At 39.2% G+C, this 23,279-nt stretch overlaps 1 long non-coding RNA gene across 1 annotated transcript; it reads right to left on the reverse strand.

Moving 5' to 3' along the window:
- Positions 1-4,876: 4,876 nt before the first annotated feature.
- LOC135322639 (uncharacterized) lies at positions 4,877-21,426 on the reverse strand. Its single transcript, XR_010383321.1, has 4 exons — positions 19,666-21,426; positions 15,196-15,419; positions 10,885-11,036; positions 4,877-5,349 (listed from the first exon to the last, which is right to left on the reverse strand). It is a non-coding gene; the product is annotated as an uncharacterized LOC135322639 (long non-coding RNA).
- Between the last annotated feature and the right edge of the window lie 1,853 nt (positions 21,427-23,279).

Raw genomic sequence — 23,279 nt, forward strand, 5'->3', positions numbered from 1 at the left:
CAGACCTGTCTGGCCCTGAAGTCCATGCTCTTTCCTCAAATTTATAAATTAATTTATGATTCATGGATAGGATTCAGAAGATTCACAAGAGCCTAAAATTGAATGCAAATTTGTTAACAATGTATATATATGCATTCTTCTGGGGGGAGGGTCTAAAACTTTTCTCAGATTTATCAGCTATATTTCTAAAGCCTTGCATAGTTTTGAATAGAGTAGGCACGTGATAAATATTTGTTCAGTGAACAATGTAGTTCCATGACACACACAAAAAGGATTAGTACCACTGCCTTTACTAATGCCTCTGTATTGCTATAGCTTGTCCCTTTACCTGTCCTACAGTTTAACAGATTTGAACTTCCAGTACAATCGGCTTTGTTTTGGATACATAAATTCACTTTTTTAAAAAGTTGAAAATGCAGAATTCAGTTGATGATCCATTTGAAACTATGTGATATCTATAGAACAAATTAAATGTTTTTAGAGGCTATTGTCTAAGGAGATGTTTTTTCTTAAATAGAGTTTGCTAATGCAAAGGACTGGAAACTATTTCGATCACTATAGAATAGAAATATAACGTGAGCCACAAAGGCAAACCACATTTGTAATTTTTAAACTTTCTGGTAGCCACAAAAACAGTAAAAAGAAAGGTGAAGCTAAAAAAAATCATGTTTTAATTAAGTCAGTATGTCCAAAACACTATCATTTCAACCTGAAAGCAATATGAAAAATCATTAATGAACTATTTTACTTTTTTTTTTTTTCATACTAAATCTTGGAAATCCAGTGTGTGTTTTTGCACTTACTTCAGACTGGCTTCATTTCTCATGCTCGGTGGCCACGCTGGCTCATGGCTGCTGTACTGGGCGGTGCACATGGAGACCCAGGTGGTTGAAAGACTTGGGTAATGTTGATGAAGCAGGGAAGAAAGCAGAGAGAGAATGTGGCAGGTTTGGGCATGTGGGGAGACACTTCGATAATCCAAGATATGGTGACGGTAGGCTAGGCCGCCAGCTCATATTGCCAAAATTGTAGCTTTGCAGGTCATTATTAAGACAGGCTCTGGAAAACTGTAAAATTCAGCATTCAGCAGACGTCTTTTCCTATTCCTGCAGTCACCTTCTTTTCTTGGTAACAGACGTGCAGATCCTGGGTGCACATTTAGGGGAAGATGTGATGCAGAGTGACTAAAGTTACGCCTAGTAATTACAATAATTTTGTTCTTTTAACCACACCTAAAGCAAAGGATCTGTGAGTTTTATAGTGCATAGCCTAGGCTGTCTCCACGTCCTGGAGTTGCATTCCTCCACTTGACAGATTCAGGAAGGAGGCTGCAGAGCCCTGAGGTCATAGTCTGCAAGAACAGACAAAGCCATAAAACAGCGCAGGAAATTTTGTTCTGCACCCTGCCCAAGCTTCACTCATAGATCTTTCTTGTGCTTTTTGAGGCTGTTCTCAGGCTTTTCCACAGGGTGTGGTCCTAGTCTACTCCCCGGCCTGCCTTTCCTAAGGCTGAGATTGAGCTCATTAAAACACCTTCTGCTCCTAGGTAGACAGCTTGCGATCTAGACACACAGCTAGAAATACTTAGTTGATATAAAGCATCTTTTGGAATTACAGTTCTTCCCCTAAATTTTTCAGGTACTCCATATGACAAGCATAACTTTATTTTTCCCCATAAGATACTTATAATCCATTTGGGAGCTTATGGTCTGGTTAACACAAGTACCACACCTAGAATTCCCAAGAATTGAGAAGTCACCTGAATCCATGTGACATGGTTTCATTCTATCCCTGGCCTTACATTAAAAGCATTCGTTTTAGGCAAGTGGTAGAAAATGTTTTAAATTTTAAAGGGAAAAAATTGCAACCAAACATATGAAGACCTATGCCACTTGAGGAAAATAGAGATACTATTTATTGGGGAACCCTCAATTTTAACCTCATAAGCTCTTGATAAATTATGAAACATTAACAAGTTCAAATCTTCAAAGTAGAATGAAATCATACATCCACACAAATATTTGCTGGGTGAGGTGCCGACACAGCTGAACAAAATTTTTCCACCATCACTGTTATCACCACCTGTTACCAATACCATCACTACCACCAGCACTACCAGCACCACCACCACTGTTACCACCGCCACCAACACGCCTCTCCTTCCGCTAACCTGCTTCAGGTAGTTGGGAAAAGAACCTAGGGAAACAATGTTTCATGGGGAGTTGCCTCTGCACCAGGGCCATGTCCTCCCACAGGTTACTGGGTCATGGAGTGGTATGAATTGAAAAGTGCAGCTTTTGTGAATTCAATCCACAATCCAAACACTATCTAGCTCCTCTATAATGATGCAAAGTTATTTGCTGAGGTAGACATGAACTAGTGTAATAGAGTCTAAGAAAGCAATTAACTAGGAGGGTGAAAATACATGTCAGAGATGACTGTGGCTGAAAACCCTTGGGGAGTAATAAGACAGGAATTCTTAGGACTTAGTTCATAATGGAGAGTGTCAGAGTGTGGAGGAGTGGATGGGTAGGCAATGACTCATATTCCCCACACAGGGTATAACCTCAAAAGACTGAGGCTGCTTCTACAAAGTATATATGAAAACCAGTCTCAGAACTGCAGTCACTACTCAGGGTGGCCATTGACTCTGTGCTGGTTAATTTCTAAGACTGCTTTTGTAGCAGAATAGTGCCTTGTTCACAGCCAGTTTACAAGCGAAGCTGTTAGGAGGATGTTCTTCAACACGTGTGCTCTGGAGCAAGTTTCTTAATTCTCTGAGCCTAAGTGGCTTCATCTGCAAAATGGGGAGAAGGAAGTATAAATTAGAAAATGTGTAATTTATTACATAGGATCTTCAAAACCTATGAGGAATGATCATGATAATGAGGATCTTATTTATTAAGAGAATGCTTGTCTTTTCTCTATTAAGCTCTCTACACCCTTTGGAAATAGATACTACTATCACCCACCTTTTTACAAACAAGGAAACTAAGGCTCAGCAAGGTTAAGATCATGCAGCTTGCAGGAAGATGTCTGCTGCTCTGCTTTTCACTGTTGGGTACAAATAGATTTCTTTCTTTCTTTCTTTCTTTCTTTCTTTCTTTCTTTCTTTCTTTCTTTCTTTCTTTCTTTCTTTCTTTCTTTCTTTCTTTCTGGAGGTGGGGAGGTAATTTGGTTTATTTATAGGTGGGGAGGTAATTTGGTTTGTTTATTTACTTATTTTAAGGGAGGTCGTGGGGATTGAACTCAGAACCTCATGCATGCCAAGTGCACACTCTACCACTGAGCTATACCTACCCCTACAACTAGATTTAATGTGTAAACTGTATAATTTACAATGGTTTAGACATCAATGGAAGACGAAAATTATCCAAACCCCAAAATATAAATATATATATAGAAAAACTCACTAATCTGGACCAACTGGGCCATTTCAAAGAAAATGCAGCCTTATTACTTTCAAGTACCTACAGTAACCAGAAAAATGACTAACAAGTGCTGGCAGTTCAGGCTCAGATTTAGTAAATAGATGAAAATGATTAGCATATCTAAGAAGTTCTGGTCTTGCCTATACTTTGAATAGAATGTTTTATAAATGAAAGAATTGTCAAGTGTTGGAAGACAAATTATTTTCTTTGGTAAGTAAATGCTTTCTTTCAGATATTACACGATTCATTTACTTATGAAGACATTTTTTTCATAGATAGTACAAAAGTACACATCAGCTTAGTCCCTCATACATGATAAAAAAGTTAGAGATTAAAACAATACACATTGTGTTAACATTTTTAATCAGATTAACTTATTTGTCTTTTAATTCTTTAGAATATAATGTTCTGAATAAATGTAAATTTCTAAAGTGTTTTTCAAATTTTATGGCTATTTAAACTTTATAAACAAGATTTATTCTGGTATTAATATGAATGGCATAGTATCAACTATGTCCTTTGTTATTGCAGACAGTTTCTGAGGAATGTAGTCTTTTCTCAGATGAAATATTGATGTCATTTATGAGTTCTCTTTATGGTAAAAAATGGGAAAATGGAGAAGAAAGTGTTCAGACTACAGTCTTTGACAAGCCTGGCGCTAAATCTGCCCTCGATTACAGACCTGCGACTTCCACTCACTACAGTCTACCATGGCCCAACCTGGGTGTGGAATCTTTGAGCTATTGCTGTTAATCCATAGAAAATGTTTTAATGTGATGTGCTCCCCTTAAAAGTTAACGAATTGTTGCAAAAAGAATAAAGGGATTTATTAAATATGGTGGTCCTGAACCAAGCCAAATATTTTGTGGTTTTGTGGGAAAACAGCAAAGGTAATTGGTAATGTAACAAATGAGGGTCTCGTCAAGCCCCAGCTGTTAAACACATGATGCTTACTTGGAAGGGCAAATAGCAATATTTTTCCATCCCTTGAGTACATCCTGCTCTTGAAACGCCTGCATGACGACAATGAACCAATATTGGGAGTGACATACAAAGGAGACTGGGGGACTACATTTCTTTTCTCCTGCCTAAGCAAAACTTCATCTGGGTTATATCTGTCTAGAGTTAAATTTTCCGTATCACACAAACTCTGTGTCAATATTTTAATTGCATTTGATAGGATGTTTTTCTTTATAAAAGCTGAACAAACATTTGTAATAAATTTTTTATTAGGTAGTGTCTGGTTTTTACCGCATATTTGTGTATATAACTAAATTTAATGTTCAACAAACAACTTTTAAGCATCTGCTTTATGCCCCACACTACAACCTGCCCAAGCAAAGGAAAAGAACCAGGCACTAACCTTCAAGAACTTTAAGTCTGGGTAGAGAGATAAGACATATTTATCCAGAATCTTAGATGTGCAGAGTTAGAAGGACCTCAGAGGTGATATAGTCTTGGGGTTATATATTCAAACTCTAACAGAGTTAGCATAAACAAGTGAAGTCCCCAGGCCACTTGGGCACCATGCCATGCCAGAGAGTCGCTGCCCTGTGTTAGGGAAATGTGCTTTCCTTCTTAGTGGATTTGCTGTTATGCAGAAATGTAGGTTTCTTGCCGCCTGATCAGTTGACTTTTTTTTTTTTCAGAGAGGGTAGAATTCCAAGCTTTTGAAAAATTTCCCAATTTTTAAACATTGCCAACTAATTTGAGTTTTCCTAAGGCCAGATAAAAGACATCTGTGGGTCTTACTCACCCTGCAAGCTGCCATTTTGCAACCTCTGGTCTAGACTAACTCTTCCATTTTACAGATGAGGGAAGTGGCCTGTTCAAAGTCTGGAACTGTTCTCCAGGACTCCCAGTCCAAAGCTTCCACCACTTAACTACATCTTCTCTCAACAAGAAAACAATTAGATGGCTTCAAAAAGAAAAAAAAAATTGTAGTTATTAAGCAACATGTTGAATTTTTTTTTAAATGCACAAGATAGTAGCATGAAAACATTGGGGTAAATCCTGTAGGGGAGAAGTAATAGTATGCTCATGGCAGGAAGGATTTGAGAAGGCTTTTGCAAGTGGCATTTGTGTGAGATCTTGAAGTAACTAATATGAATCAGTAGGAAGGAATAGTAAAAAGAATATAGTAGAGGGGAATAAAGAAACCACATACTAAGAATTTGCAAACAGACATGCAAGACAGCACAGAGAATGGCTTGACTTAATCAGGAAGTAGAAATCATGTCACTATCATTCATTCAACAAATATTTCTGGAGCTCTAATGGTGGGCCAGGCACTGTTCTAGGACATGCAGATACATCAGTGAACAAGAGAGCCAAGGTCTGGGTTCTTGTGGACTATTTTTCCCAGTGATACAGACAGCTAATAAACAAGTGAAAACTAATATAAAGTACTATGACTAAAGTAAGTAAGAGATGTGACAGTAGCAGCTGTGAATGCACATTAGACAGGATGGTCAGGGAGGCTTCTCTGAGGAGGAAGCAGTGGCACTGAGTCTCAGATGATGAGAGGAAGCCAGTCATGCAATGATCTGGGTAAAGAGCTTTCAAGGCAGAGGGAAAAGCTAGTTTAAAGGGCTTTGGGTAGGAAGGAATGGAAAGAAACAAGTGAGCTAAAGTAGCGTGAGCTGTGACAAGAGCAGTAGGGAACAAGGTCAGAAAGACAGGCAGACACTCATTAGGTCTTGGTGAGGAGTCTGGAGTGAAATGAGGTTTTCCACAGGGGAGCGGCATATTTGATTATAAACGCTTAGTTTCCAACAAGAAAGTAGCATAATTTGATAAGAAATGGAGGTAGATAATAGAAGTTCTTAAATGGAAGCCAACAAAATACAGTTGATTTTAGGGAAACACTGTAGAGTCCAGTGGGCAGAACAATGCTGAAAATGGTGGCTGGGCGTCTATTGTGCCTGCTTAGTGCAGAAGCCCGGGGTGAAGGCTGTTGGACAAGCTCAGGGATAAGGGAGGATTAGGATTCAGTCAGGAGTGGTGGCAATGAAGGGAGGAAGCAAGGATCGTGAACACTCAACAGAATGGATTGATGCCAATCATAACAACCAGATGAAAAAAACTACTGTGAAGAACTCTCAAGTTTCAGAGTTGGAGGCCATTTGGGAAGTTTCCTTGGTGACTAAGATGGGAGAGAATTCTCTCAGCATAACTCTTAGGGGATGGTGAGATCTATATTATACGTAATTAGAAATGTAAAATTAAAGAGGCCTTGGGGGTGACAGGGCAGGGCAGGAGAGAGGTTTGGAACTACTCTTTGTATGAATAGAAATTGAGGCTAACAGAGAAGCAGAACTCCCAGAAGGTAATGTAAAGAATAGAAACAGGTCAAAAAACTCAACCCTGGGTTGAGGCAGTGGTAGAGTGCAAGCTTGGCATGCACAAAGTCCTGGATTCAATCCCCAATACCTCCATTAAAATCAATCAATCCAATTACCTGCCCTCCAAAAAGTAAATTAAAAATGATTAAAAAGAATTCAACCCTGATTATATCCATAGTAAGGCTGAGAGTATAGTGTAACTGGAAGTTTGTTCTGTTTTTGTTTTTGTTTTTTTAGTTGATCTGTTCAATCAAAAAAACCCCATAAACCCCATTTGTTAACTAGGGTTTGGGAAAAAATAGCTTTATAGAAGCAGGCAGCTACTCTTATCAATGTAATAAACACTAATATGTTTTACTATAAAGAAGTGTTATTTGAAGCAAAATTGATAATAATATAAAATTTAGACTTGGATAGCTTCTCATTTTCACTTATTAGTAATGATTATTTAATATCTGAATGGAAACCAGTTTTTCTAGAATCTTCAGCCTCTCTATACATTCTAGGAAGGCTGATAGTCCTGAACTTGAAAGCTCTGAGTTTAAAGACAAAACAAACTAAAATTTCAGGCAGACTTTTAAACCAATTCTTTACCCTTAACATAGAAAAGAACTAATTTTATCTTTCAAGAAAAAAATTTTTAAAAAAAATTCTAAAAGATTTCCTTCAATTATTTAAAAGGATGCTTCAAAGTCTCATTGGTTTGATTTTGAGGAAAATCACTATTGCTTTTATAAACATTAACACGTTCATCAGTGCTCGTCATGAAGAATTCAAACAATGTACACAGTACAAATATGAACATGAAAAAAATTATCTCACTTTCCACTACTTCATAATAATATCATCATTATTATGAGCAGGAAAACATTATCTGGATACTTATACACAGATGGAAGGATAGATTTGAAGGGTAGAAAAGGAGCAGGGAGATAAATACCTCTATTCAAATTAGGGTCTGTGTTGCTATTTTTAATAAAATATATTACATTTAATTATATCTAAATTTCAGTGGAAGAAAAGGGAACAAAAGACAAAAATAGAAGGGAAAAACGATGAAACCAATTGTCAGAAAACACCAGAAGCCATTGGACTTTGGCCTCTAGTGCTGGGCTACTGAATAGTAGATATACTGATCTTTGTGATTTAGTAGATGTTTATAAGCTCTGTTTATGTTATGTTAAGGTACATGTTTAACACTTCACCTTGATGTATTACCCTTATTAACCTTCCATGTTTAATCCGACTCCAATATAACATACGAGAGAGCTTTCTATCATGAGAACATATTTTCCATTGACATATGCTAAAAACTAACAAAAATAATGGAGGACAGACAATTCTCCACATGGTTCTGATCTGCATGAACTTCAGGTACCACATTTTAATGAAATACCACCAGGCCCCCCAATAGCAGAGTTCAAATTTTTGTTAGCATGCTGTATATAGTATATTAACTGTGAGTAACTGCATAAAGCACACACTTAGCTCCTAGCACGTGAGTGCACCAATCACTATGTAAATAACAGATGTGCATCATGATCCATGACAAATCACGTCACTTCCTCCAGTCTGTATGGTCACCTCGCATCTGTTCTTCAGCTCTCCCAGGTCTGTTTGCTGTCACACAGATAGCAAAGTGTGCAGTTGTGCTGCCTCCCTGTCTCCCAGCAGTAAACCTCTGTGACATTTTACAGAAACAGTTAATCAAGAATGAACTGACCAACAAAGGCAAAAGTGCAGCAAAGTACAAAAAAGATAATGCTGGAAAAGGAATCTGAGTCCAGTGTGAATACAGTTAAAGAAATAGTAGACCGTGGCAATGTGGGCACTGCTGCAGTGCGAGCCCCCCTAGATGTGCTCAGTGCAGGCAAACCAATGACATTAATGAGGAAAGTGGTTGTGATGATAAGGATGATGATGTCCCAGAGGAAGTGACTCCAGGGAAATGCTTCATATTAAAGAAACTCTTGGGAGATATTTCATGACACTGAACATGCAAAGGATTAAATGCTGGAAGTTGATCCAGACTTAGGAAGACATCTGACAACTTTGCCAAAGCATAGAACAGATGTAGAGTAAGTTATATGATAAGACGTCAAGTACTGTGGAAACTACTCTTGATATGTTTTTTTACAAGGAAGTAAAATACTTTAATACTCAATGTGCCTGAAGTTTTAAAACTATAGTTTACTGAATGCCAGTGTTTACTATTTTTTTCCTTTCCCTATACATTTATAAATGGCCTTAAGAGGCTTTTTAATATTTTCATTAAAAATTTTGTAGGTCTTGGCATAATCATAGTATTTCCTATTGATTATGAAGCTTACTTTGCACGGCTTCAGCTTGCGTAGTCCTTTTTACTGTCCCACACTCCCATGCAAAGTGAGATCTGTCTGTACTTAATTATGTCACACAAACTAGCACTTAAATATATTTTTCCCCATTTTGTGTAACTAGATCTTAAACTGCTTAGTTGCAGAAATAAGGCAAACCCTCTTAATTCTACATTGTCTACTCCACCTAGCCTAGCACTGAATATTTAGTAAATGCTTAAATAGCACTTATGGGTTTACTAAGTAGGTATTCTTCTGTTGAATGATAGGTATTTTATAAAGTGTGACACCATAATAATAAATACTATTCCTTTCGTTAGAGTGTAAGATTTACCCATTTTATTTTCTACTGTTAGGGCAACAAAGTATGGCTCCCAGGTTGTGTCCTCCTAGCTCCGGGGTATGCTGTTCCTTTGGGTGACAATGCAAATGGTGACCTTAGGTCTGCTTTGTACACAATCTATATAATCCCACAGGCAGCCCTGATGCCCACCCCTAATACCTAGGACAACACCTATCATGCCAAAGGCACATGGTAAATATTTATCAAGGGAATTTAATTAATAATAATTACTAGGGCTGTGCACTGCACATTACTTTTTGCCAGATGCATATAAAGCATTATCTCATCTTATCCTTACCATTATCCAACGGTCCCCATGTTATACATGAGAAAAGCTTGGCTTAGAGAGATTATGTGACTCACCCAGCAAGGGTCTGCTAGAACTAGAATTGGTAAATAGGGCTATTTGAGTCTAATTCCTGTACACTGATAACAAACTGACATTTGTGACATCAAATGATGTGCAAATGGCTTAGAGAGAAAGAAATGATGCAATTAAAAATCTCTTCAAATGCATTTCCTTTTATCACAGGCCTATTTTGACAAGGGGGATACTTCTCATCAAATTTATCTTTGCATAATTTTCCATTTATAATTTCCCTGATGACATTCCTCTTTTAAAAACCAATTTTTAAAAAGAAGCACAAAAAAATGTATTTCCTGTAATACTAGCTTAAGGCAGAAATGATTATTTAGAACGGTCTCTATATTTATAAGCCACTTTATGAAGTTCTCTCAGTATATAAAAGAGAGTGTGCGTGTGTCTGTAACCCCTCTTACATTTAAAAAAGTTCATGTTTTAAAAAATCACTTGGTTTTCTGCCTTGGTATTTCCCTCTACAAACACTTCACAGGTACTTCTTGCCTAACAAACTATTTATTGCAGGAGGAGATGTATCACTATAGCCCCGTACACTATGTAAGTTTCTATTAATTTCTTACTCTAGTGGCAGCACCTCAGATCAGTGACAGCAGGCTCTTCATGGGAAGGGTCAGGTGCATGAAGCCTGCAGAGGCCATCATGGGCCATCAGAGGCTGTGAGGTACCTGGGCAAACCCACTGTGGGCGGAGGGCTGGAATCACTGTCAGCTCGGCAAATGCCCCTGCTTCAAACTTGTTTTGTTCCTCTTTGTATGTAATAGAACATTCTTTTGACTACTCTTCTTCCTAGTGATTATGTGTATATAAGCTATTCGGTGGGAAGAGTTAGTGCAACTCCACTGTTGATGGGAATATGGCTTACTATCTAATCTCTCTCTATCTCCTTCTCTCAGTGTCCCTGTCGCTCTCTGATGCTCTTGTTCTCTCTCCCTGACTGCATACCCCCTGCCACCTCATCTCTTTTCTCTCCCCAGGAATCTATGCTAAAACTGTTCTTTAAAATCAGGGTTTTGTTCATGGATATTTGTTCTACTTTTAGACTTCTTACCGTGTGCTTACGATGCCCTTTCCTAGTTGATCACTTTGCTTCCCTTCAAATCTTCAGTTGTCCTCCTTTCTCTTTAAATCAGAAGATCTCTTGCCTTCAATTGCATTTAGTAAATGCTCAGTTAAGGTGGCATCTTGGCATGTGTTCAGGATCTGAAACAAATTGTTCTATCAATAGTGATCACTTAGTGGGGCTCTTCCATTAACATTCTCTCTCTCAGATATCTCACTCTCCTTGGAACTTAAACTATATCCCCTCTGTGCAGATTCAGTTGTTCAACAAATCTTTATTGAGCAATAACTATGTGGCAGGCCTCTAGATATGGTGGTGAATAGAACAAATAATTTCTTACCTTCATTAAGCCTAGATTTTAGTGGGGAGAACATTAAACAAAACAGTAAACAAATGTATAAGCAATATAAATTTTGCTAGGTAAGTGCTATCATAGGGGAGGAAAAACTTTCCCTCTACTCTGTTACGATCTGTAGTTAAGACCTGCAAATTAAGCTGACAAATGACAGATTAAGTACGAGAAAAGCATTCATGTTTTATCTGATGTTAATATTTTCACATGGCATGGGGGGGCTTCATAGGAAAGAGGTGAGAACCCTAAAGAAGCGGTTAGATTTGGAAGCATATATACCATTTTAACAAAGGGTGATAAATTGTGGAGAAGTAACTAGACAAAGGAAAGGGGTTTGAACTTCTAGGGGTGGTAAATTGTGAGAAAGTGACTAAGAAATATGTGGGGATACCTAATGGAAGGCAAGGGTAATTTTACTAAGATTTGTTTGTGCAGATTCATCTTGGCATCAAATCCCCATCTCCAGAGATAAAAGTGTTTTGTTCTTCCTGGTACCAGGAGGGCATCTTTCTCACAGGAAATTTATTCCCTGCTTTAAGGCAAAAAGGGAGAAGAGCAGAGAGCCCTTCCTGCACCTGCTGTTTTTTAATTGCCTTCAGCTCAAAATAGTCTATATGCCAAAACAGTGTATTTGGAGGTGCATGTCCTGATCCCCTTACTGTGAAGGCAATAAATGGATACGATGATGGGGTTCACTGCTTTAAATAGGGTGATTAGGGAAGGTTTTCCTTAGGAAGTGATATTTGCTCTGAGAGCTGAAAGCTGGTACCTTGGACAGTCAATTCAAGATGGCAAGAAAGAAGTCTTCAGGTAGAGGGAACAGCACTGGTACCCTGTGGCAGCAGTGAGCCACAGCGGCTGTCCTGCTGAAGAACAGAAAGAAGGCCAGAGGGGCTGAGAAGAGGTGAGTACGGGGGAGTGTGGAGAAGGGTAGGTGAAGGAATCATCAAGGGTTGGATCCCATGAGGCATTTGTGGGCCATGGGAAGAAATATGGATTTTATTTTCATTGCAGTAGGGAACCACTGGAGGCCTTAAACTGGAGAGTGGCATAAGCCAGTGTACTTTTAAAAGCTTACTCAGAATATGTGTAGACAAGAGATTTTGGAGGTGGGATGGTAAATACAGGAAGTCTAGTTGGGAGGTGAATGCAGCAATGCAGGTGAGAGGGTGATGGCTTGGACTAGGTGGCAGCAACAGTGATGAAAGAAGTGTACAGATTTAGAATACAGTCTAGAAGTAGAACTACCAGGACGTGCTGATGAAGTAGACAAATATGGGAGAAAGGGGAAAGAAAGGAGTGAAAAATGGCTCTTAGGATTTTGGCTTGACCACTGTGGTGTGTTTACTGATGGGGAGGACCAGGGGAGGAAGAGGTTGGGGATGAGGAATGAAGAGTTCTGTTTGTGCATGTTCAGGGCAAGGTGCTTATTAAACACCCCAGGGGCCTGTGTAGAGCTTGTAGTTCACAGGAGGTTGGCATCTCTCCTAAGTTTGGAGGAAAGTTTAAAGAGCAAATAGTTTAAGAGAAATAACAATACATCTATCTTGAAATTAGAATTATATCTTCATTTATTAATGTTTGGGTCAACTGCCTCATTTTGGAAATCAAATGACTGGTGACAGCAGGTTGATATAAGAGGAGGACTCTTGACATTTGCTGTCAAATCAATTTAGACAGTATTTTTCAGAGCAGGATTCTTACAGTGTGCAGCTGGGGATGTTCCAAACAATTACCCAGTGGATTCTGAAGTTTGACTGGATTTAAACCCCAACTCCATTGCTTACTAACTTTATGATTGTGGCAAGTTATTTAAATTTCCTTAGCACTGTTATCTTGAGTGTAGATGGAGATAATAATGACCTCACGGTGTGGATTTCATCAGTGGCCTCTCTAGTCTTATAAGGACATTATGTAAAGGGAGACATGAGATCAGTGAAAGTTATATTTGTCTATGGTTCCCAAAGCTGACCTAGATCTGAGCTGGATTGGCCCAAGGTGCTCACTAAAGCACTACAGAGAGACCTGAACCCTTCCTTTCCATCGCTTCCTCCACTCAGAGATGTGCTATGAAGATAGTGAGGCCTGCTGGCAACCTGGAGTGGATGATCCTTTAACAAGCTCAGAGGAGGCTGGGGAATTAGATCTGAGTCTTAGCCTGGGGCTATTAAGACTTGCCTTGAGAAAGGGACACATGTTTGTTGTCCAAACTGTTGCCCCTAACTCAGTGGTTCTCAAATCTAAGTGCAAATCAGAATTCTCTGGAGGGCTTGTTAAAGCACAGATGGCTGCGCCCTGCTCCCAGAATCTTAAATTCAGTAGGTGTTGGATGAGGCCCAAGAATTTGCATTCCAACACATTTCCAGGTGATGCTGATGCTCTGAGAAGCACACTTGGAGCGAACCACTGCCCTCCTGCATCCCAGAGACCTAGGCGGTATGTGCGACTATGACCTCATATTCTGTACCTGGTACAGGCAGGAGTTATCCATAGCAGCAACAATGTTAACAATGCATACAACAGTGAGGATCGCATACAAAAGTCCTCAACCTATGGTGGAAGTCCAACTCTAAACACAACTCTCAGCTCCAGAGAGAAAACAAGAATTCTGGTTTTCGAGATCAATTGGATCTGAAACCCAGATGAAATGAAGAATATAGGAAAGTCGAAAACTGGCCCCAAAAGCACCTCCCCAGTGAGCTGTACACCAATCCAGGGCCTGGGACCCCTGCATCCTCCATAGTTTGTGTCTAACCATAGGACTTGGGTCCAGGCAGTAGGCTTGACCTGAACTGCTACAGCTTCCATGCTCTCTCTAAAATGGTATCCTTCCTAATGGAGATTTGTGTGGGATTCCTTAAGAATTCCATCTAGGGCTTTCAATTATACCACAGGCAGTCAAACGTGGCCCAGAGGAAAGAAAAGGCTTGGAGTTTCTCTTAGTCCTATCCCTAAAGTATTGTATCTCATTTCTACTCTACAGACAATTAAGCATTCTGCACTTTAGTGCATCCTGAATTGTGTCCTTTTCCCCTCCTCAGATCTCCCGAAGGAAAGTCATTGTGCAGGTTTGTTCCATTTGGTTTCTTCGATCCTGGATCTTCCCGTCAGAGCCTGAATTGTTCCCTTTGGAGGTTTTCTCAATGTCTGACCGGCACCTAAATCTCCCATCTCGTTGTACCTCAATCTCCTTGACTTTTATTTCCCCTCCCAAACATCCCTATTACTGCTCTCTCTCCCTTCTGTAATGAATGGTTTTATCAGTCAGGTCAAGTTAAATTAGGCAGCAGTAACACATGACCCTGCTATTTGAGTGGTTTATAACAACGGAAGTTGTTTTCTGGATGTATTTTAATTTCCAAATCATGTTCTGTTCCATGTCATCTTTATTTCAGGACTTGGACTGAACGAGTTATCCCTACCTGTGACACACTGGTCATTTTACAACAGAGAGAAAAGCAATGGTAGACCCACATAATGGCTTTAAAGCTCTGCTAGAAGTGTCATGTGTCCCTTCTACTCACATTTCATTAGTCAAAGCAAGTCAGAAAGCCAAACCTAATATTGGTGTGTGGAAAGTATAATCTTCTCTTAGGATAATCCCTCCCATAATATAATCCTCCTCTGTTGGGAGGGGCTGGTAGGGTGGAGCTGGACCTGTGTTTGTTTTTGCAAACTGATACAAATTAAATTCTAACTTTATGGGCCTCTAGGAGACCCAAGTTAGCAGTGATCTGCTCCACCCTTCTTTCCTTCTGACTTTTGCAGCCTCCCTGTTTTCACTGGCCATTCTCCTCACTCCCTTCCTGTCATTTAAGCCATAATCAGCTTCTTTGGACTTTACAAATGGTCTTAAACCATCTTTGGTCAATAAAGGGAAGAAAGAAGTAAAACGGGGAGAAAGAAGAAAAGAAGCTACTTTAAGAACCTTAAGGCAACGTACTTACACAGATTTGAACAAAACTATGCTCCACAGGAAAATGTCATCAGTCCTGTGTGGCACAGACTAAGGACATTACCAGTTGTCAGTGGCCATTTTCAGTCACTGGTCATATTCGCTGTGCTGGTACATTGACTTGGGGGTACTTTATGAATGCTCTTGACTCCTTTTTGTCCAGGAAGTACAAAGGCTGTGAGATTGTTGGAAGAGCTGGTAAGAAGACACATATGGCTGTGATGGAAACAAAAGTAGGGAGAATAAACATTTCAAATGAGGAGAAAATGATGAGAGTTGCATGTGTGTAAGGGATGAGTTGTTTCCCAGAAGGAATAGTTCTGAAGGACAAAGAGAATCAGGCAGCAATTGAAGAGCTGGGCTTTTGCAATCAAGAGTAATCAGCTAGAGATGAGGCAAAGTGATTAACAAAATGGAAAGCCCGGCCCACGGACATGATCAGAATCAACACAGATGTCCTTTAGCCTGTGTTAATTCAGGAGAAGGCCAGGAGTTTGTCTGAGAACTTAAAGGCCAAGTATGTTTGTGGTAGACCAAGGCCGCGCCTGCCTGCAAAGTAAGTGGAAAACTCCTACACTCTGCCGCCCAGGTGTAGATAAGGAGACTGCCCCAGGCTGGGCATGGCAAGCATTTCAAGGTCTGGAATCTGGGCGTTAGCCTGAATGAAGCAGCTTACAGAGTAACTATGTTTTTGCCTTATATGGTAGCATAAGTTGTTTCTGGTTGCTAATGTGTCTGGAGGTATAAAAGATAGTGAGACCACACTTCTGGACTCCCCTGACCTCCCTGACATCTCACTCCCTCCAGGCTGCCAACACCACCAAATTTATGACATCTCTGTGAAAAACAAAGGAGCCACAGACAGCTGCATCTGCCTTACCTCATGTCTATCCTCTGCACAGCTTACATGCTGCTCTGGAAGTAAATCAAAGTGCAGCATCTTTGAACTGAACTCAAAATGTCATTCTTGCCCATTCTCTCACCTAGACCAGACTCCATGTTCTGACTCCGCATAGGGTGAAAGTACTGCTGACAAAGCTCCTGTTAAACCCACAAGTGGTCCATTAGTTCATGGCTGGGCCCCATGTGCACTGTCAGATGAGCAGCAAGTGTAGATATTATATCTGTAGAGGTCAAGGGATTCCTGGCTCAAGAGATTTTCGAGGATCTATTCTGGTGGAGAAAATGCCCAATAGTGTACATGTGTTAGTACACAGGGGACAAGTGCATCTGATTGAAAAGTTTTGAGAACTTTAGGTAGAAATATGCTCATTTATTATAAGCTTAAACTCTTCTTAGTCACATTAGACAGTGGCAGTGGGGCCCAAATCCCACCTGCTTGGCCTCTCCCTTTCCCTCTGAAAGTCTCTCCCCAGACATCTTCACAAACCCCAGAGCTCCTTACAACACAGTGTGAACAGTACTGCCCTACCTTACGCAGAATCTGTAAGCTATACTCTAAACTGGGACATTTTTGAGCATGAAAGGGAGCACTACTGGTAATGATGCTGGACAACAGAGATAACCTGGGGCCATCCTGAGAAAACTGGGATTATAGTCATCCTGTAGGTATCCTAATCCCAGTATTTGCCTGCTGAGGCTCCTTCCAACGGGATCCTGTTCTGTCCACAGCCCCTGTTGGAGAGGCAGCCCCAGCCTCATCAGGCTGACCGTGAGCCACAAGACTGAATTTGAGTCAAGCATGTGACCTAAGGCTGGTAAATAACCCTGGGCTAGTGACTCTGGGAGACCATGATGAGGCTTGGTTGAATAGGACCAGCCTGGTCAATTGGATTCTCCGTTTCATAAATCTGAAATACTGACCAAAACAAGCTGGGGGCGGGGGTAATAATTCTATTTTTTCTGCTTCTATATTGTTAACATGTGGAACAAGTACTGCCATTGTCAGTAAGTCACATCTGTCATTACACTGCAACAATTCTCAGCTGCTAGGGAGTGGGGAGGGGAAGTAGCCACATAAAAATCCCCAGCCAACGTCTGCTAAAACCACAAATGTGCACACCTTTGACCCAGTAATTCCAACTCTAGAAATTTATCTGACAGATATCCTTGCACATTTGCAAAATGATACATGTAGAGGCTATTGTGGTAATGTTACTAGCAAAAGACTTGCCCCCCCCAAAACTATGGGGAGTATAGATATTAATATGATAATTTATAGTTGTACAACAATGTGAATACAGTTAACACTACTGAACTGTACATTTAAAAATGGTTAGGATGGCAAATTTTATGTTATGTGTTTTTTTATCACAATTAGAAAAAAAGGTGATAATAAAACAAAAATTTAGCCTACTTAGAGTATTTTACCCATAAATGATGCTCAACAAATGTTTGATAAATGAAATAAAACTGGCAGAAGAGAGAATGAAAATAAACACAAAACAGAGTAAAATATTTGCTACTATAAAAAGAAAATCCAACTGCTGAGGGAGAATGGAGGAAGGACCCATGAATTCTGATGGGGAGGATCACAGACATGCACATTGTGACAGAGGGGAACAAAATGAAGGTTTTTGATCTTTTAGCCCTTGGATCCATGGGCTCTGTGGCTTGATTCTTTTTCTGGCTAAGTGACTTAATTTCTCATTGCCTCCTTACTATCCACCTTTCAAGGCTACTATCCATTGTAAATGAGATAATTCAAATAAAGCATCTAGCAAGATGTGTCCTTTACGTATGTTGGACCCCTAGTGAGATTCAGTGAGATTCTTGAAGGATGGGTAGAAATTGACAATCTGAAAAAAGTCTAAGAAAAAGGTATTTCAACCCAAAGGAATATTACAATTGGGTGAGTCAAGCAAGAGAAGCCTTGGGATTTTCATAAAAAACATTCAGGGGACTTAAATAACACTTGAATCTGGTTAAATGCCAGTGTGAAGATCTGGGTCTCCTCTTTCCTTTCTCTTTTTTTTTTTTCCTATGGATTTGCTTCTTTCGATTTTGTATAGTTTTTCTTTAATCTTTCTCCTCCTTTCCTTCCTCCTCCTTTTTCCCCCTTCCTGTCCTCCCTCCCTGCCTCCTTCCCTCCCTTCCTCCTTTCCTTTCTTAACGTCAGAAGATAGATTATATTCTGAAGACTATCATTATTTTCTCAGGTAATTTCAAGACTACTTAAGACCTGGAAGAAACATGCTTTCAAATAAAACAGGGAGGACAGAGTTATTTGCCCTACTGAGATATCATTAACAAAAGAATAATGATAACATCTGCTGTGTTCTGAGTACCTGTTAGGTGTTTTGCATGAAATATAATTTCTCACAACAGGTAGATATTAGCTCCATTTTACAGATAAGAATAATCAACCCTGGCAAGGTTAAGTGCTTAGACTTACTGGAGCCAGGATTTGAGCCCAAGTCTCAGTTTAAAGACCAAGGTCTTTCCTGCGTACTATCTTCCCTCGCCAAACTCCTTAATTTTCTCTGGTCTCCTGTCTCTAGCCTTCTAATAATGCTTGTAGTCTTTAGTTCTGGAAGTTAGTCAGGTTTAACAGGAAAAAATGATTGAGATAGTTCATCTATATAAGCCAGAAAAATGACAATAGTACTGCTATCTCTTTGTTGGTCTGGGAATGGAATTTTATTTAATAGATGCCAAAGTAATTAAGCTTATTAAAGCATATGAAAGACACAGGAATGCCTTTGATTCCACCAGATTCTCATAATGATTAACACTGAATCAGTGAATTCCCCTCCCCAAACTGTATTGTTTTTAACGCCCAAGGTCATACAGCTGAGCTCTTTCTGTTATTTCTTCTGCTTAAGGCTACTTACGCAGTGAGCAGAATTACTACATGCATGCACAAAAAGATGGAGTGTCCTCCACACTCAGGAGAAAAAGGTATTATTTTGAGGATTTAACAACTATTGTATATATTTTATTCACTTGCTCTCTTAGTGACTTACAGCAATTGTCAAGAAGACTGTATGTATGCTTTTAGGCTGGTGGCCTGCTTTAAATGCTGTATGTATCCTGTAATATTTCAAGTGCAGTTTGTAAGACTCAGTGGTTTTTAAATTGAATTGTGAACAAAGTCTGAATACAACTATAATGGAACAACTTACTGGGAAGTTTCTTTGCTTATAAGAAAAATGGTTCAAATATGACAGTGTAAAAAATATGATAGTGTACAATTGCTTAACTACTCATTGTTTTTATTTTTTTTATGAAATGCTTCTCTCTGGCCGATGTTGTTCTGATGTAACTTTACCATTGTTGTAAACACACAAACAAACACATACCCCTACTTCTTACTACATTTCTAAGACAATTTTTTTCCCCCGGGGAAGGTAAGAGTTAAATGTTGAAAGAGGGGGAAATTTATGGACTCTTTGCTAGAATTATAGAATATTTGTTGTGGAAATGGCTTTGGAGAATAATTGTCTAAAACTTTCAATTTACAGATAATGAAAATGAGACCTCAGGAGGCAAAGTTACATACCCAACATCACACAGCTAGATGGTCACACAGGCAGGACTGGAATCCATTTCTTCTGACTTGCAGGTTGAGACATGGTAGCTTGATAGAGAGAGTCAGGCTTAAAACAGTCTGTGTTAAAGGTGCCACTTTGAAACCAGGTTCCCTTGCTCCTGGGGACCTTCTGCTCCCTCCTGTTTCCTTATCAGTACTTTTGGTTGAAATTTATAGCCCAGACTCTTTCTGTGCCTTTCACCTGCCTTCAGTCTTTCTCTTCTCCTTCCTCAACTCCACTCCAGTTATTATGTATACTGTTGCTTCCTCCTGGCAGGAAAGTATTTTACAAAATTCAGAGGGAGTCATTGAGAGAGGCACTATCTAATGCAAAAGACTAATGATAAAAATGTAGACAGCAATGGGAGAGAGGGTTTCATTTTTAGTTACATTAATTAGTAAATAAGTAATTAACATTGTTTGGAAGAGGTGAGAGCTCAGTTGGTAGACTGGTTTTCAGCCTTTAAATAATAACCATCCAGTCCATTATCAATCGCTAATCATACAACCACCTTTGTATAAATTCAAGCTTAAAATCCAGAGTAAAAATGAGAACTATTATTTAAAAGACTGCCCTTTAAGCCTGTAAAACAACTCACATGTTTATAGATCCTTACAGTTTACAAAGCACATATACGTCCATTTTCCTCTCTGGGCCTCAACAAACCAGGTGAACTCAGTAAGGCAATCTGTGTTGTTATATAGAGGAAGAAACAGAGGGTCAAAGTTAGAGAGATTTACCCAGGGTAGGCTCAAACCTAGGTCCTCTAAATCTATAAATCTTTACCACTCTGCCTCCCCAAAAGCTCAACTGCAAACCTTCCCAGTTTCAGAAATTGAGGCAATTGGGCCAAATCTGCTTAGAAGGTTTGATGGTGGATTTTATGCACCATCTGCAACAGGTCCAGGCTACTGTGCAAGTTGCTCTGCTTCTCAGCCACACGATCCCTGAAGGTTATACTGATACTATTTTAAGACACTCTTTCCTGGATGCTGAGGCAGGTGGGGTCAGAATAAGAAGCACAGGAATGCATGCTGGAGAGAACGTGGCTGGTTTGGGATGGTTCAAATATGACAGAACACACTTGCTTACTTACTCTTATTTTTATGAAATGCCTCTCTCTTGCACGCATACAGAGATTTTATTAATGAGAAAGCTGGCATCTGACAGTGAGCGTCCTCATTTAAAATCCCAGTATGAGACTTGTCTCCCCAGGCACAAGACCTGAGAAGGCCTACTTCTGCCCTGTTCATCGTTGGGCCTGGAAGACCAAGAAGAACAAACATTTCCTTTAGGCAGCTCAGTCCTAAGGAAGGAGGAGGGGTGGCGCTGGGCTCCTCACGAGCTGTTCCTCTTTCCAAATTCAGGTGTCTTCGAGAGGAATCAAGATTATTACATTAATGGAGCTCCCTCCCCATGGAAGGAGATGTCAGAAGTGGGAAGTTATGTTCCACCTTATTACAAGGTAGCGAGGACTTCACGACTTAATGTAGGTGAAAAACTTAGGGCCTGGTCCAGAGTCGGTACTCGATTAATGGAAGCTCTTTTAATTAGAAATCCACATATTCATTTCACGTTTCAGCTCCTCCATTAACTGTAGGATTCAGGGCAAGAAACCATATCTCTCTGGTTCACTGCTGAATGCCCAGAACCAAGACTGGTGCCTTGCATAGCACCTGTAATAATAATAATAATAATAATAATAATAATAATAATAATAATAATAATAATAATAATAATAATAATAATAATAATAATAATAATAAATAAATAAATTACCCTTTCTGAATTTGTTTCCTCATCCATAAAAGGAGGAATTTGATCTTTTTTAATATTAGATTATCAACTGTATTTTCATATGCTAGCAATGAAAAATCCAAAAATGAAATTAAGAAAATGATTCAATTTACAATAGCATCACAGAGAATAAAATACTTAGGAATACATTAACAAAAGAAATATAAGACTTGTACATTGAAATCTATAAAACATGAGAAAATTAAAGAAGATCTAAATAAATGGAGAGATACTCCAGGCTTCTGGATTTGAAGTCTTACTATTTTTTTTTAACATTTTTCATTGATTTATAATCATTTTACAATGTTGTGTCAAATTCCAGTGTAGAGCACAATTTTTCAATTATACATGAATATACATATATTCATTGTCACATTCCTTTCTCTGTGAGCTACCATAAGATCTTGTATATGTTTCCCTGTGCTATACAGTATAATCTTATTTATCTATTCTACAATTTTGAAATCCCAGTCTATCTCTTCCCACCCCCCACCCCCTTGGCAACCACAAGTCTGTATTCTACGTCTATGAGTCTATTTCTGTTCTGTATTTATGCTTTGTTTGTTTATTTGTTTAGATTCCACATATGAGCAATCTCATATGGTAATTTTCTTTCTGGCTTACTTCATTTAGAATGACATTCTCCAGGAGCATCCATGTTGCTGCAAATGGCGTTATGTTGTCGGTTTTTATGGCTGAGTAGTATTCCATTGTATAAATATACCACATCTTCTCTATCTAGTCACCTGTTGATGGACATTTAGGCTGTTTCCATGTCTTGGCTATTGTAAATAATGCTGCTATGAACATTGGGGTGCAGGTGTCATCCTGAAGTAGGGTTCCTTCTGGAAATAAGCCCAGGAGTGGGATTCCTGGGTCATATGGTAAGTCTATTCCTAGTCTTTTGAGGAATCTCCACCTGTTTTCCACAGTGGCTGTACCAAACAGCATTCCCACCAGCAGTGTAGGAGGGTTCCCCTTTCTCCACAGCCTCTCCAGCATTTGTCATTTGTGGACTTTTGACTGATGGCCATTCTGACTGGTGTGAGGTGATACCTCATTGTAGTTTTGATTTGCATTTCTCTGATAATTAGTGATATTGAGCATTTTCTCATGTGCCTATTGATCATTTGTATGTCTTCCTTGGAGAATTGCTTGTTTAGGTCTTCTGCCCATTTTTGGATTGGGTTGTTTATTTTCTTCTTATTGAGTCATATGAGCTGCTTATATATTCTGGAGATCAAGCCTTTGTCGGTTTCATTTGCAAAAATTTTTTCCCATTCCGTGGGTTGTCTTTTTGTTTTACTTATGGTTTCCTTTGCTGTGCAGAAGCTTGTAAGTTTCATTAGGTCCCATTTGTTTATTCTTGCTTGTATTTCTTCTAGGAGAAAATTTTTGAGATGTATGTCAGATAATGACATTTAAATTTCTTCTTTGCTCTAATGATCTAATTCTATAATAGGGAGTTGGGGAGATGGAGCAAATATAACACACCTATTTTTTTTTTTTAATTTAAAAAAAAGACAAAGGGATTTGCTGCCACGATTGGTGATTAGTCTTTGTATACTGAATTCCAATATTCCGAAAGGGCAATTGACTTAGAATAGCAACATAAGTATGATTCTCTAATAATCTTATGGTTAATTTTGCTCGACAATGCCCCACCCTACCGCCAAATATCCTGTCAATTCTAGTAATAGTTCCAGTATTTTCATCTATTCCTTATAATTTTTCAAAAAACTTTCGTTGGGTCGGGGTAAGACAAAGCTTAGCTCTATTAGTCAAG

The sequence above is a fragment of the Camelus dromedarius genome, chromosome 2 (assembly GCF_036321535.1).
Source record: "Camelus dromedarius isolate mCamDro1 chromosome 2, mCamDro1.pat, whole genome shotgun sequence".
In the NCBI taxonomy this organism is placed as follows: Eukaryota; Metazoa; Chordata; class Mammalia; order Artiodactyla; family Camelidae; genus Camelus; species Camelus dromedarius.